Below are 13196 nucleotides of genomic sequence, written 5' to 3'. Positions count from 1 at the left end.
GAGAAAAAGGTGGGGGGGGGAGGGGGGATTAGCGCATGCTTTCTCACTATGACTGTAGTCTCTGAGCAAACTAAAGGCATACTTGTTTGTCAGTACCTCATGCTTTTTCTTCCTATCCCAAGGCAGGAATCTTCCCTCTTCCCCCACCTTTCCTTTGTCCTTGAGCCTGGTATGTGTTCACAAGATCTGGCGCTTTCCCGAAAGCATCCAACCCAGTGATCTTGAATCCAGTATACTGGCCTGTGTGATTATACTGGTTTATTGCTCTCCAATCCACCAATTTCTTTACCTAACTGTGGGGGTATTAAAAAATGTCCTGCTATGTCAACACGCTAATTCTGCTTTAAATCAAAGTAGATCAATTTGACCTTCGTGGAAGAAAGGTGAATTGAAAATGGTAAGGATGCATCCCATTTTAAAATGGTGAGTCTGAAGATACAGGAGCTTTTATATAAATGGTCTCCCAGGAGCTTTATTCTAAAGGGGGTGGGAGGGGGGGGGCAGAATTGCCAACATTGATTGAAAACGAAATAGTCTGCACCTCTCTACCTATCAAACTTCAAACTATATGCCACAAATTTGGAGTGAAAAGCTGCTGGTCCTTAACATCCAGAAGATTAATTATTTCTGTGGTTAAGGCATAGCCACTAGCGTTCACCTGCAGACAACAGTCCTGATGGATAGGTCCCTCAAGCAGTAGTTCAGAAGGCTGTAGTGCCCCTGTTGGAACAGAAATCTGCTCCATCGCGCCAGCAAATGGTAAGAAATATCCTGATACTTACTGGATCCGGGAATATGCCTCAAAAATTGCACAAAAGGTTTCTTCACAGCCAGCAAAATACCTCAAAGCATCATCCTGGACTAATCTGAAGGACTAATCTGAAGGAACGTTGGGGGGGATGTTAACATATTTTTGGCTCAATTGAACAGATGTGCCTACATAATCACTTTCTACCAAAAATAAAATGGATGTTCCCCATACACAAAGGACATTGGAATGTGCACATCATGAATCTTCAAACGTGGAAAGAAATGCAGTGTTTTTGTGGGGTTTATCGTTTGCCCCCCCCCCCGCCGCAACCCCATCTCACATTTCACTGCAAGGGGCTATTAAGTCATACATTACTGTCGGGGGGGGGGGGGGGGGGGGTATGCAAGAGGGCTGGGCATTGCATCTTTTGCGTTGCTGTTCAGCCCCACAGAAATGCCGAGGTCCCCTTTTGAGAATAAGGTGACCTGTGCATTTCTCAAGAAAGTGGAAATCTAACTTCGCATCAGCTGCACTTTTTGGGAATTTGTAGTTATTCCTTGAGGTTCTGGCCCTCTGAGTCCATACTGACAGGAAGCCTAGTACAGTTAATCCCTCGTTGCGTCCATTGGTAGATTAACAGTACCACCACAACGTTCTCTGCAAATCTCGGGCTCACACATTTCATGAACCGAATTGCTCCTGAAATCCTACATCACAAAAATGCGTAGATGGCGACTTTTCACCGGGGGCTCAAGGATCACTTGTTTGTTACCCTCCCCCATTAAACTGCTCCAAAAAGTGCCCGCCATGCTGAAAGGGCAGATCACGGAGCCCCAAAAAACAATGGCAGAATCATTGCAAGATGAGCTTTACACTTGACAGAAAACAACATATGCAATCCATTTTTCCTCACCCTCCCCAAATCGGAAGTAACTGCACCAGCTCACCTTAATTTAACAGATTTGAAATGATTCCCTCCTTTCAAGGTTCTTCCACATGCCCAAAGTCCAGAGACTTGTACAGGGTGACATGAATACACCGCCAAGCTCTGTTGGGCCTCGGATTCACAATCGGCCAGGTCTCCCACTCCCTCTTCCTCTCAGAGTGGGCTGACCTCACTTCTACTCTCCTGGCCTATACCCCCAAGCTTCTCCTTCTCCGAGACTTCAATATTCACCTCGACAACCCTGATGCAGCCTCTGGTCTTTTCTGCAACCCCTGTGACCATTCTTCCCTCCGGTCCAACGCACTCATCCAGACACACCTTGGATGCTCTCATCTCTGCAAACATCCCCATCTCCATCCCTCTCATTACTCCTCTCTCCTGGTCTGATCATTCTCTCCTTTCCTCTCACCTGGACCTCCTGGGTCCCCCGGCTTAAGTCCCCATCTGCACTGACAGTCTCCTCTGTCATTCATCCCCTGAACCGAGTGTCAGTTGCTGCTTTTCCCACCACCTCTACTCACCCTCCTACTCCTGACATTTATTTTGTTTTTTTATAACACTTCTAATGCCATACCTGTGTACAGTTTCTAAGCACTCTTATTCCTGGGCTCTGTCCACCTGGCCACTCGCTTAACCCTCGGCACTCGCCCCCACTTCACCTCTCCCCTACACTTCTATTACTGCACTTGCAGGATCCGAATGTCACAAGGCCTAGTGGGACCGCTCTTTTGTCATCCCTGTACCGTCCCCCCCCTCCCCCCCCCCCCCCCCCCGTGAAACACATTGTGTATAGGCGCATTATAAAAACCCCAATAAATCAACAATAAGTAAAATCTGGGTCGTGTAGGTCAGCGATGCAGCAGCCACTGTCATAAACATTGCTCCATCAACGGATGCATTAGCATGAAACCACTGCCAGGCAAAGGGTCATGCAAGTGCACAGGCAAACATTGGCTCTAGCAGATTTACAGCATTCAAAGAGAAAGTACTGTTGCTTGATTCCTTTTCCGTGTTCTGGGCAGTTAAGGCCCAGCCTGCCCTGTGGGCAGGTTTCTGTGATTCTCACGATCTCAATTGTTTTGATTAAAATTGCATGTCCGACATGTGAATCGCAAGACAGTTAGTAGCTCTGAATGGCTTTGGAAATTATGAAAGGCTCCATGCTATGGCTTCTTTAGCACAATAGCTGTGTAAATGCCTATTTTCAAATGGGTCTGCTGCAATCCATCAGACCTGGACAGAGCTACTCTGTTATTTGTTACAAGACGATGGCTGCTTTGGAACTCTGATCCCCAAAATATGAAATCGGGGGCAAAATAAAGGGTCCTTGTGTTGTGAAATATTTGCTTCTGTTGCCCTAGCTAGTTGTACACAGCTCCTTCTGGATACCTTGCAAAGTTTTCAGAGTCAAACCTCAAGAACCCGCAGTAGTCTGACCTTGTGAATTGGCTTAGGGGATGCTGCTTGCATCTTCTTTGAATGCTCTGCATTAAAGATATCCTGGTTGGTAATATAGGCTACCATTCCAGAGAGTTGTGATCTAAGTCTCAGCAATCTCCTAAAATAGTCACCTGAGGTTCAGCTTCCTCTAAAACCTTAAGATTTCCCAAACGTATTGCTATCGCAACAGAATCTGTTTTCAAAACACATGTAGAAGGTGGTGGTGGTAGCAGCAATAGTCATTTGTATATCACCTTTCACAGTTGGTATGTTCCCAATGCGTTGTAGGTTGTACGCCCTCGGGGGGGGGGGACTGAAGTCCAGTTATGGGAGATTAGTCAGAGCAGTTTAGAATGCATGTGTGCATTTTAGCCAAAGCGACAATTGAGTAGGGGTGGCCAGATCCTTACTAGCTACCCATATTCAGCTGGCGAAATTTTGTCGGGGGGAGGGGGGGGGGCTTGGGTGGCATGGAAGAGGTGTTGTGCAATATGTCGTTGGGAATGGAGTATGGGTGCAGATGTTTGCAGGTGAGTGGCCTTTCCTTCCAATATCTTTCATAAGCATGGAGTGTGATATGTACCCGTCTGCTGTTGCCGGCTTCTTGGTTTGGCAGATTAGGCAAGCACTCTTGTGTGTTCTGCTGGAGATTATTACATTATTTTTACCGTCATTCGGTGAATGCTTGCAGGTTCATTGCTGCCCAGGCCTGCCTGGAGTGATGGAAGGCGGGGTTTGTCAGGGGATGGGGATGGGGGGGCGTTTGGAATAGCCATGTCTTGAGTGCCCTCAGGAATGCCAAGTGGTCCTCTATGCGTCGGATGTTAGGAGGCATTGTATTCCATATAGTGGGGGCTTGGACGGAGTAGGTAGTACCCTCTCTTCTGGTCAAGGAGGAGTCTAGCTGTGTCTAGGCAGGGAAGGACAATGTAGATTGCAGTGACTGTAGGGGTAGGAGAGGTAAGGGACGATGCGCCTGAGAGTGCAGTGGTGTAGGTAGCAGGATTTAGACCCTGTGTCGTTAATGTGTTGAGTGTCTGGTCAGTGTCCATGGTGCAACCCAGGTTTTTAACTACAGTGGATGCAATGCTGGGGATGCAGGAGGTGAGGGGTGGCTTAGGGAGGACGGCCATGTGGTGGGTTGTGGGAAGACAGCTGTCTTTCTGCAGAGCATGATTTCCGATTTTTTTTTTTTTTTTTTTTTTTTTTTTATTTTTTATTTATTTTTTTTTTTTTTTCTTTTCAGGATTAAGGTAGAGGTGGTCATCCAGTGGTCAATGTCAGAGAGGCAGGATGCAAGGTCAGGGTGAGGGGGGAGTGGAGGAGACAGACTTGTGTATCTTTAAGATGATTGTTGTAGTGGGTGAGGTTGTGTGAGCGGATAAGTGCGGGGAGAGGGCTCACGTAGAGGTTGAAGAGAAGAGGTGATGGGCAAGCACCTTGTGGGACTCGTGGGTGGCTTGGATGGTCCGGTCGGTCGAGGTGAAGAGGCAGGTGGGTGATTTGGTATATGTTGGTGAGGAATTAAGAGATCCTCTTTAGTGCTGTGTCTGTTATGCTGAGGGAGTGCAGTCTGTCAGTGAAGATGCTGTGGTCGATGGTGTTGAAGGCCCCTGAGAGGTCAAGGAGTATGAGTGTGGCACAGCCCTCTGTCCCTGCTGTTCTTTTAAGGTCCTCCAATATGGAGATTAGGGTTGATTCAGTTCCATGAAGGGGTCTGAAGCCAGGCTGGGTGGGGTTGAGAAGTTAATTGGCTTCTGTGAAAAAGTGCATAGCTTGGAGTAGGTCATTCGGTCAATGAGTTTGGTTAAGAAACTGGTGTTAGAAGTTGGCCTGCAGTTGGGAGGTAGGAGCGTTGGGGCGTGGGGGTCTAGTGTGGGCTTTTTGAGGAGAGGTTTGACATGTGATGTATTGAATGCTGCTGAGTAAAAAGCTTCCGTGAGGGATGAGTTAAGGATGGATCTTGCGAAGCTGCCTGCACAGGTTGGGGTGAAGATTTCTTTGAGGAGGGCCTGTGTCTCTCGGGGATCCGACGGATGGCTGTTGGCCAGCAGCTTAAGGAATTTAGGTCTAGAGATGGGAGAGAAAGAGGAGAAGATGGGGAGGCAGCAGGGTGGGTTGGAGGATTCGTGCAGGGGAGTAGGAGGTAGTGCTGCTAGTTTTGTGCCTATGGTGAAAGGATTTTTTTGGATTTGTAGACATGGGTCTGATGGGCGTATGCAGTTCTGTATTTGGGGACGGCCTGCCATCTGCATTCCCGGAAATGGTTGAGTGTTTTAAGGGATTTAAGTAGGGGGTGAACCGTCTAGGGGCCTTGTCTGTTGGGGATTGATCTTGAGGGGTGAGAGGTAGGAGAGCTTTGAAGGGCCATGTGCCAAAGTGACTGATATAAGAGATGTTGGGGAGAGAGAAGAGAGCAGGGAGTCGGACAGGTCTGGGTTACTATGACCTTGTTCATAACTGGACGTGGGTGGATGGTCCAGTATTGGCCATGTGCGGAGGATGGGTGGGGTGACAGGATTGAGAAAGGAATGGCTGCGTGGTCAGTCCATATGAGCGGACACGGTGGGAGTGTGGAGACGAGGAGAACATGACATAAGATGCTGAGTCAGCACTGAAGTTTTAAAATGATTAAAAAGCTGATGTAATTATGCAATCTTTGAGGCTTGTGCTACAGCTGGAGCTTGATTTCCCAATTGGGTGTATCAATTCTGTGCTACTTCACCTGCTTCACTGACTTTTTATTGCATATGTCTTCATTACCTCCGCTGCTTTCCATGAGCAAATCAATTACTCTGCAAGGGTTGTGATTATTTCGGAACAGTTTTGTCTAAGGACATTACTCTTATTGCCGCCCCTTCTTAAATTGCATGAATATATATTTATTGTTCCTGTTTTCTTACACGGTGTAGTCTTAGATCAAATTTTGTTTTTTAAACCTGGGCTGGTGAGTGGTGGGACGACGTGGTGATGGTGGGCGGAAGAACTTCTTTATGGTGTGGCAGAGTTTTTATTTATGTAGAAACAGGGTAGGTTCTGAGACAAAATGGGAGGTCAACTGCCTTCACTAACCGTTAAAGAAAACGATGCAGTATCACAATATCAACGGTTCTATGGGAGAACAAGGTCAATGTGTGCAGTCCATAGCCCTCACATTAATTGGCAAACAGCAATTTAAGCCAACAATGCACTATATGTCCTTTGGAGGAAGAACACCCTGGCCCTGGCCTGAGCGCCTGGCCCTAGTTAGAGGCTGGTGCACTGCCTATCTAACGGGGACTGCCAAAGAGAACTGTCCCTCAGCGCTACCAATTGTTAGAGAATACAAATGCAATTTAGACAGTTAAAGGCTAGCAAAGAAAGCACATCCAATCGGCTGTTTATCAACGGCAGAACTGGTCATTTGATTCTGTCGAGGCAGCTCAACGTGCTGGCACAACTACTTGTAACCTGGGGATTTCTATTCGTAGGTTATTCACAGTTCGATTTCTGGTTTGGCAAATACGATTGGTGTGTTCAACAAGTCAATGAGTTAAAAAAAAAAAAAACATATACATGGGATGCTATAAAAGGCCCACTGAATGTGAGTGTTGGGTATAGTTTGTTTCTTGTATTCCCTATTTGGTGTTGGGGATATCAGAAAGAGCCCTCGTGACCTAAAAGGGCGACCAGTTTCGATGGCGTGTTAGATTAAGCCATCTTCTTCAGGGCCATGATTGTAATCGGTAGTGATTCCGGTTCCAGGGTGCCTCCACGTGAGGCACTATGGACGATCACTTCCGTCCCCTGCAGGGAGACAAAAACACATATGGAAGGCCGGGTATTAGTAAACCCATGGCTGCATCTAATTCTTAATTTAGCAGCCAGTGAAAACACATTGTTGATCAAATTGTAGAAGTAATCCCTATTTGGACTGGCATAGATATGCCTGGCCACGTGCTGGTGCGCATACTCTGGTACCGGTGGGCGGGCACAGTCTAAGTGCATCGCTACAGATTACTGGTGTCGTTTTACAGAGTGGACGTTATCACTCACTATTGGCTGGTGGTTTCAGTGATGCTGGGTATGAGTGGGATCAACCGCTACAATCTATACAGAAGCACTCCCACCTGATTTCTTTATTTATATAGCGCCGACAGCTCGCGAGCATCATGCTAACATAGAGACGTTAAGACTAACGCATGTAGTCGCAGGACAAGGCGCTCAGTAAGGTCGTAAGGGGGTATCAGTCGCTTAGTTCCAGTTTATCATTTGAACAGGAATGTCTTGAGTTTTCTCTGACAACTTCAAAACTTGCATATTTGTGTTCAAGCCTTAGAGTGATGGGTAAATTATTCCACACCGTGGCTGCTTTAATGTGCAAAGCTTTTCAATTTGACCTGGACCTAAAATGGGATGATGTGCAAGAGTCTTCCTGTTCCTGCCAAGATTAACTGTGCACTGAACTGTTGACCTTTTTTTGTGGTTCCCAAGACACAAACCGGAAGAGTGAGGAAATGCGCTTTACTTGGGGAAGCTAGCAATGCTACCAACTGAAGCCAGACTAAGAAGCGCTTTGTGACGGGCACGTTCCTTTCTAAATAGCAAAGACGAGCTAGACCAGCTGTTGCCTTACTGCGGGGGCGGGTCACTGGAAGGGCAGGTGGTCCTGAACATCCATTGATAAACACTCCACAGGTGGAATCTGGTTTCATGAATTTGCAGAAATATCTTATGGGTACGTGGAGGCGTGTGCTTGCTTGAATTTATTAATTCGAACTTTCAATCGCCTTATTTTCATATGGTTTCTTCTAAATAGTTTGAGGTTGAACTCGAGAGAAACAGGAGCTCTTTGTGGAGGCAGGTTTTGGACAAAAAATATGAAATAATATAAATAATAATAAAATCGTGTGTAAAAGAAATGGTATAATTATAATGGAACAATAATGTGTGTATATAAAGGTGGTGTTTGCAGTATGTTCCGGTCTCTGTGAAACACGTACATGTATTTTTGGGGACGTTTTAGACCTTCTCTTGCTTTTTTTTTAAGCAACTCTACAATTTTGTTAGTAGACTGGGGAAACGGATGGGTTGGAGTTACTTTACTATGTTGAGCCGATTCTCGACTTTTCAAACCTATGTGCCTGAAGAGTCGCTAATCGCAATGAGCCACGTCACTAGGCCACTGCCCCAGCCGATCGAACATCTCCCAGACCAATGTACTGTGTTATTGATTGGATGCATTTCGAGTTGGCTCGAGACTTTAGCCTTTGTTTGACCCCATAGAAAAACGTGTGCTTCGAGTTGCAAGACACTTGAAATCACTTGAAATCACTTTAAATTGATTCACAAATCTTGTGAGCCAGTTTAGTCCCAGTGGCGAGCAGACTCTTGTGCCTTATATTTTTGGGGATTCCACTGCATATTTTGATGCCAATCCTCGTTTTTGTCACAGCTGAGTGCTGTCACGAAGCATATATGGTTCAAATCTAGGCCAGAGGTGGAATGTTTCCCCACATGTCTTGATTAGGGGTGTTTTATTTTGGAGAACATGTCAGAGCAGTTAACCTCAAGCCCAAGAATGTGAATCAAAGTAAATGCAACGTGGTCCCCATAGTCGTGCTTCATGTATGTGTAAAGGTCTCTTGGAAAGGTTAAAAAAAAGTCCAAGGTTTCAGTTCTGTTTGGGGCTGGTTCGTAGTTCTTACTGGCTTGGTTTAACAAAGTTCCAAATAAAACCTGGAATTTGGAAGAAAAATGTCTCTTGCTGTTTTAGACCACAAGCAAAAACTGTGACAGTTGCAATGTTTTGGGCCTCTAAGGGACATCCGAGAGGCTCCTCCCGTGTCTCCTATCTGCGCTGGAGCCTGGTAGTTGAATCTGGAGCTGACATGCATTCCCTGAGCCACAGGAAAAACAGGAGGCCACCCCAACGATCTTAACGGGTTCTTCTCTATGCGGCCCTCGGTCTTCCGCGTCCCAGCCCAAACGCATTCTCCTCCTTGACATCCCGCCATGTGTTCGTACCTGGGGCCCTTCCTTCACCCCCTTCCTCCAATGCCCCCCTTTTTTTCTTTTTTTTCTTCTTCTTCTCCCCTCCTCCTTGTGTTTCTCCTGAATGCTTTGGCATGTTTCTCTACCTTCTTCATTAGTCTTCTCGTAGTCTCACTGCTAATATCCTCCTGATCTTGGTTTCTCTCTCCTACTGTCTCTCCCCTTCACCACTTCTCTCTAGTCATCTTTTTTTACTAGTCTCACTGTTCACCGCCTCCTTTTTGCCCCTCCTTAAATCCGGGGCTAATGACTCGCACTCTATGCCCTCCATCTCTAGGCACCCACTGCCCCTTTCTTTTGATAAGGCCCTGGCACTGCCATCCAGCCTGGGGTGGCCTCTTGATTCCATCTACCATAATCTTGTCAGGCGCAGTTCTAACCAAAAGCGTGATGCTGCCATGACTGGAGGGTCTCATTTTGCAGCTGTGATATTTTGTGGACCATGTTTTCACAAAAACAAAAAAAGGTGGGTGGGGGTTGCGTATGTGCTAAGGGACAGGTGAGGGCCCTGTGGAAATGGATAACTGGATCAACTCTCATAAATCTGGGTTACAAGAAAGCCAATGATGCTGACTCCCCAAGTGCACAGTCCCCTGTAGCCTTTGACACAACCAGCCAGCACATCCGCCTAAAAGAAAATGTTTTGGAGACACTGGATTGGACGAAGCAGAGGTATGCTGGGTGATGTTCTTCTGGAACAGGACTGAGACCACCTACATGCCCCCTGACAGTCCCTCTATTCTGCTATATCTTTGTGTGTTTGGGGGGGGGGGGGTACCCAAGTGTCCAGTCTTGGGAGATCATCCCTCACCTGCTACACTTACCCAGTTGATACTCTATCTACAAAACTATGCAAGTCTAACAGACTGAAACTCACCCTAATGACAACCTCATTCTACCCCCCCCCGGCCCCCCCCCACCACACACAAGGCTGCTCCTCGAAAACCACCCACCCCATAAACATTCTCTGGCCAGAAGAAATGAGAACCTGCTAACACAGCCAAGAACCACTCATTTTCTTATGGAGAATGATTGTCCTTAAACCACGCGTTAAGGTTCTAATCGGTAGCCACTGAGCTCCATAGATGGCACTTCGTTGTAAAAAAAGATGCCATCTGATGCCTCATGCAATACCTGGCACTGCCACATAAACCAATGGCCGCCCTCTTGAGAACTTCCCAAGAACACTAGATAACTGGTTGGAGGAGTAACCGTAGAAGCCAAGGAGAGTGATTAGATTCAGGACCCCCTGACGAAGAGTCTTCTACTGTCTGTCTTAATTTTGAGAAACTGCCACAACTCCTTGCATTATTTATTTATTTAAATTTGTAGAGCGCATGTCAGCCCGGGGGCATCGTGGCGCTTGTTACAGGCATATCTTAGTTGCAATAATACAATAATAACAAGGAATACATTATTTACAAAGGCAATATATTTGTACAAATTGCAAAGCAGAGTATTTACATGGCATGGTGGGGGTCACAGATTATTGGGCAAGGAAGGAGGTCTTCAGTTTCCTACGAAAAATCGGGAGCGAGTGTTCCGATCTAATGTCTGCAGGAAGAGCGTTCCAGGTCTTGGCTGCAATGTAGGGGAAGCTTAGGCCACCGGCTTTGGCTTTTTTGATGCGTGGAATGCAGAGTAAATTGGTGTATTGCGTCCTGGTTGGTCGGGGGAGGAGGGTTTGGAGATGGTCTCTGATAGATAGGACGGGGCGGAGAAGGAGAGGCATTTGAGGGTGAGGATTTTGAGTGTAATCCGTTCTTTGACTGGGAGCCATTGGGCTGAGTGTCTGGCAGGAGAGATATGCTCTCTTCTAGGGATGCTAAGGGTGGCCCGTAGAGCATTATTTTGTGTGACTTTGAGTCTGTTTTGGTTTTTTGCTGAAGTGCCTGCTAGGAGGGCATTGCAATAGTCCAGTTTGGCTCCAGTGGTTGCTCTGGCTATGGAGAGGCAGTTGGGTTTGGAGAGGTATGGCTTGATGGCGTTTATGAGTTTAGTGGTATGCGCAGAAGAGGAGGTGATTGCGCTGACTTGTCTGTTCATGGATAGAGAGGAGTCTATGTATACTCCCAGTGTCTTAACCGCTGTGGAGACGGGGATGATAGAGTTGTCAATGGAGAAGTTAGCGTACAGTATGTCCCGTTTGTCTAGGGTGCTCTGTTGGCCTAATATCATGATTTCAGTCTTGTCTCCGTTAAGGCAGAGGCCATTTGTAGCCATCCAAGCCTGGATGATGGCATAGATCGAGGGAGTTCCTTTGCGTCGTCGTGGTATGAGCCTGAGAGGGGTAGAAGCACTTGTGTGTTGTCCGCGTAGTTAGTGTATGTAATGCCGTATGAGTCGAGTTTGTCAAAAAGGGGTTAAGTGAACAGGTTGTAGAGTGTGGGTGCAGTGCAGGATCCTTGAGGGACCCCGCAGTGGATTGTTGTGGGAGTGGCGTTGGCTATGTCTGAGAAGACTTTCATGGCTCTACCTTCTAGGAAGGAGGTGGCCCATCGCGCTGATTCTTTGGAAAAGTTAGCAGAGAGAGTGAGGTGTGAGGTGAGGGTCTTATGGTCAACTAGATCGAACGTGGCTGAGAGATCTAGGAGGAGTAGGAGGGCTGGCTTGCCCTTGGCCATGATTTGGGTGATCTGATTCTTCAGATCCACCAGGGCTGTTTCTGTGCCGTGTCCTTTCTGGAAGCCTGATTGCCTCGACCCAAGGATGGAGTGGGTTTCCAGAAAGTGCTGAATTTGGCAATGTGCGGCTTTGTCCAGTAGTTTCAGGAGGAATGGCACTGTGGTTATTGGTCTGTAGTTGTTAGGTTGTAGGGGGTCGAGGCTGTTTTTTTTTTAGGAGGGGCCGGACCCAGGCCTCTTTAAGGCTAGCAGGGATAATGCCTGTTTTAAAAGACGCGTTAATGAAAGCCGTAAAGAGCGGCGCAAAGCAGTCTGCGCAGTCCGTGATGAGTTTTGGTGGGCAGGTATCGCCTTTACAAGGGGAGGGTTTGAGATTTTTTAGAAGATTGACGACTTCTGTCTCAGTGACGTCCCTGAAAGAGACGTCAGGTATGGTGGGCTTAGAGGTGGAGGATGGGGCGTTAGAAGGCTTGGAGCCTGTCTGTTGAGGTAGTGCTTTGCAATGGTCTTTGATTTTCTTTTGGAGGAGGTTAATTTTATGCAGCATGGCAGTTTGAATGCTGGCACACCACGCTTCATCTTTAGTTATTTCATCCGGTGTATTGGGGGGGGGGGGGAAGATGAGCTTGTTGAAAATGGCAAAGATCTCTTTAGAGTGCGATTTGGCATTGGAGATTCGTGTGTTGAAAGCGTTGGCTTTGGCAGCAGTGATGGCTGTTTTGTATTGCTTGGAGATTAAATTAAAATCGTTTTTGGTGCTGCTGGATGGGTTAGATTGCCAGTTTTTTAAAGCTGCTCTTTTGAGGGATCGCATTGAGTGCAGTTCTTCAGTGAACCAGGAGTTGGTGTGTAGTGATTTCTTTTCTTCCATTCAAGTGGTGCTATTTCATTGATAGCTTTAGTGACAACATCTTTGTAGATGTCTGCCAGAATGTTGGGGTCATTAGTGAAAGGTGGTGCAAGTTTGGGGGTGTTGAGGAAGAGGCGCAGGTTGTCTTCAAGTTTTTGGGAGCTTCTGACTTGTGCAGCGACCGCCGGGGTCAGAGTTTTTTGATTTTTGGTGATGGGAATAGAGAATTCTATGCAGTTGTGGTCTGTCCATGGCAGTGCTGAGATCGAGGTGATTGTGGAGAGGCAATTATGGTCTGCAATCCAGTCTAGGATACGGCCTCTAGTGTGAGTGGGACTTTCTACTTTTTGGGTGAAGCCTAGGTCATTAAGATCTTTGGAGAAGGCGGCTGCAGATTTGTCTTTAGCATCATTAAATCCCAGGTTGAAGCTGCTCGCTGATGATGTTGAAGCTGATGATGTGACGTGGAATGTTACTTTACACAAAGCGGCCATCTTGGGTCCAATCCACAGAACACACCCATGCGCATTGCAGCTTAGCATGACAGTGCAG

General features: G+C 46.9%; 1 protein-coding gene across 1 annotated transcript in view; it reads left to right on the top strand.

The window, feature by feature from the left end:
* BATF2 (basic leucine zipper ATF-like transcription factor 2) overlaps positions 1-13196 on the top strand; it is a 94074-nt gene that overhangs the window by 73284 nt on the left and 7594 nt on the right. The window lies entirely within an intron of this gene.

This window comes from Ambystoma mexicanum, chromosome 2p (genome assembly GCF_040938575.1).
Source record: "Ambystoma mexicanum isolate Mex_15411 chromosome 2p, UKY_AmexF1_1, whole genome shotgun sequence".
Taxonomy (NCBI): Eukaryota; Metazoa; Chordata; class Amphibia; order Caudata; family Ambystomatidae; genus Ambystoma; species Ambystoma mexicanum.
The sequence above is the reverse complement of the archived record's forward strand: the minus strand, read 5'-3'. Positions and strand labels throughout refer to the sequence as shown.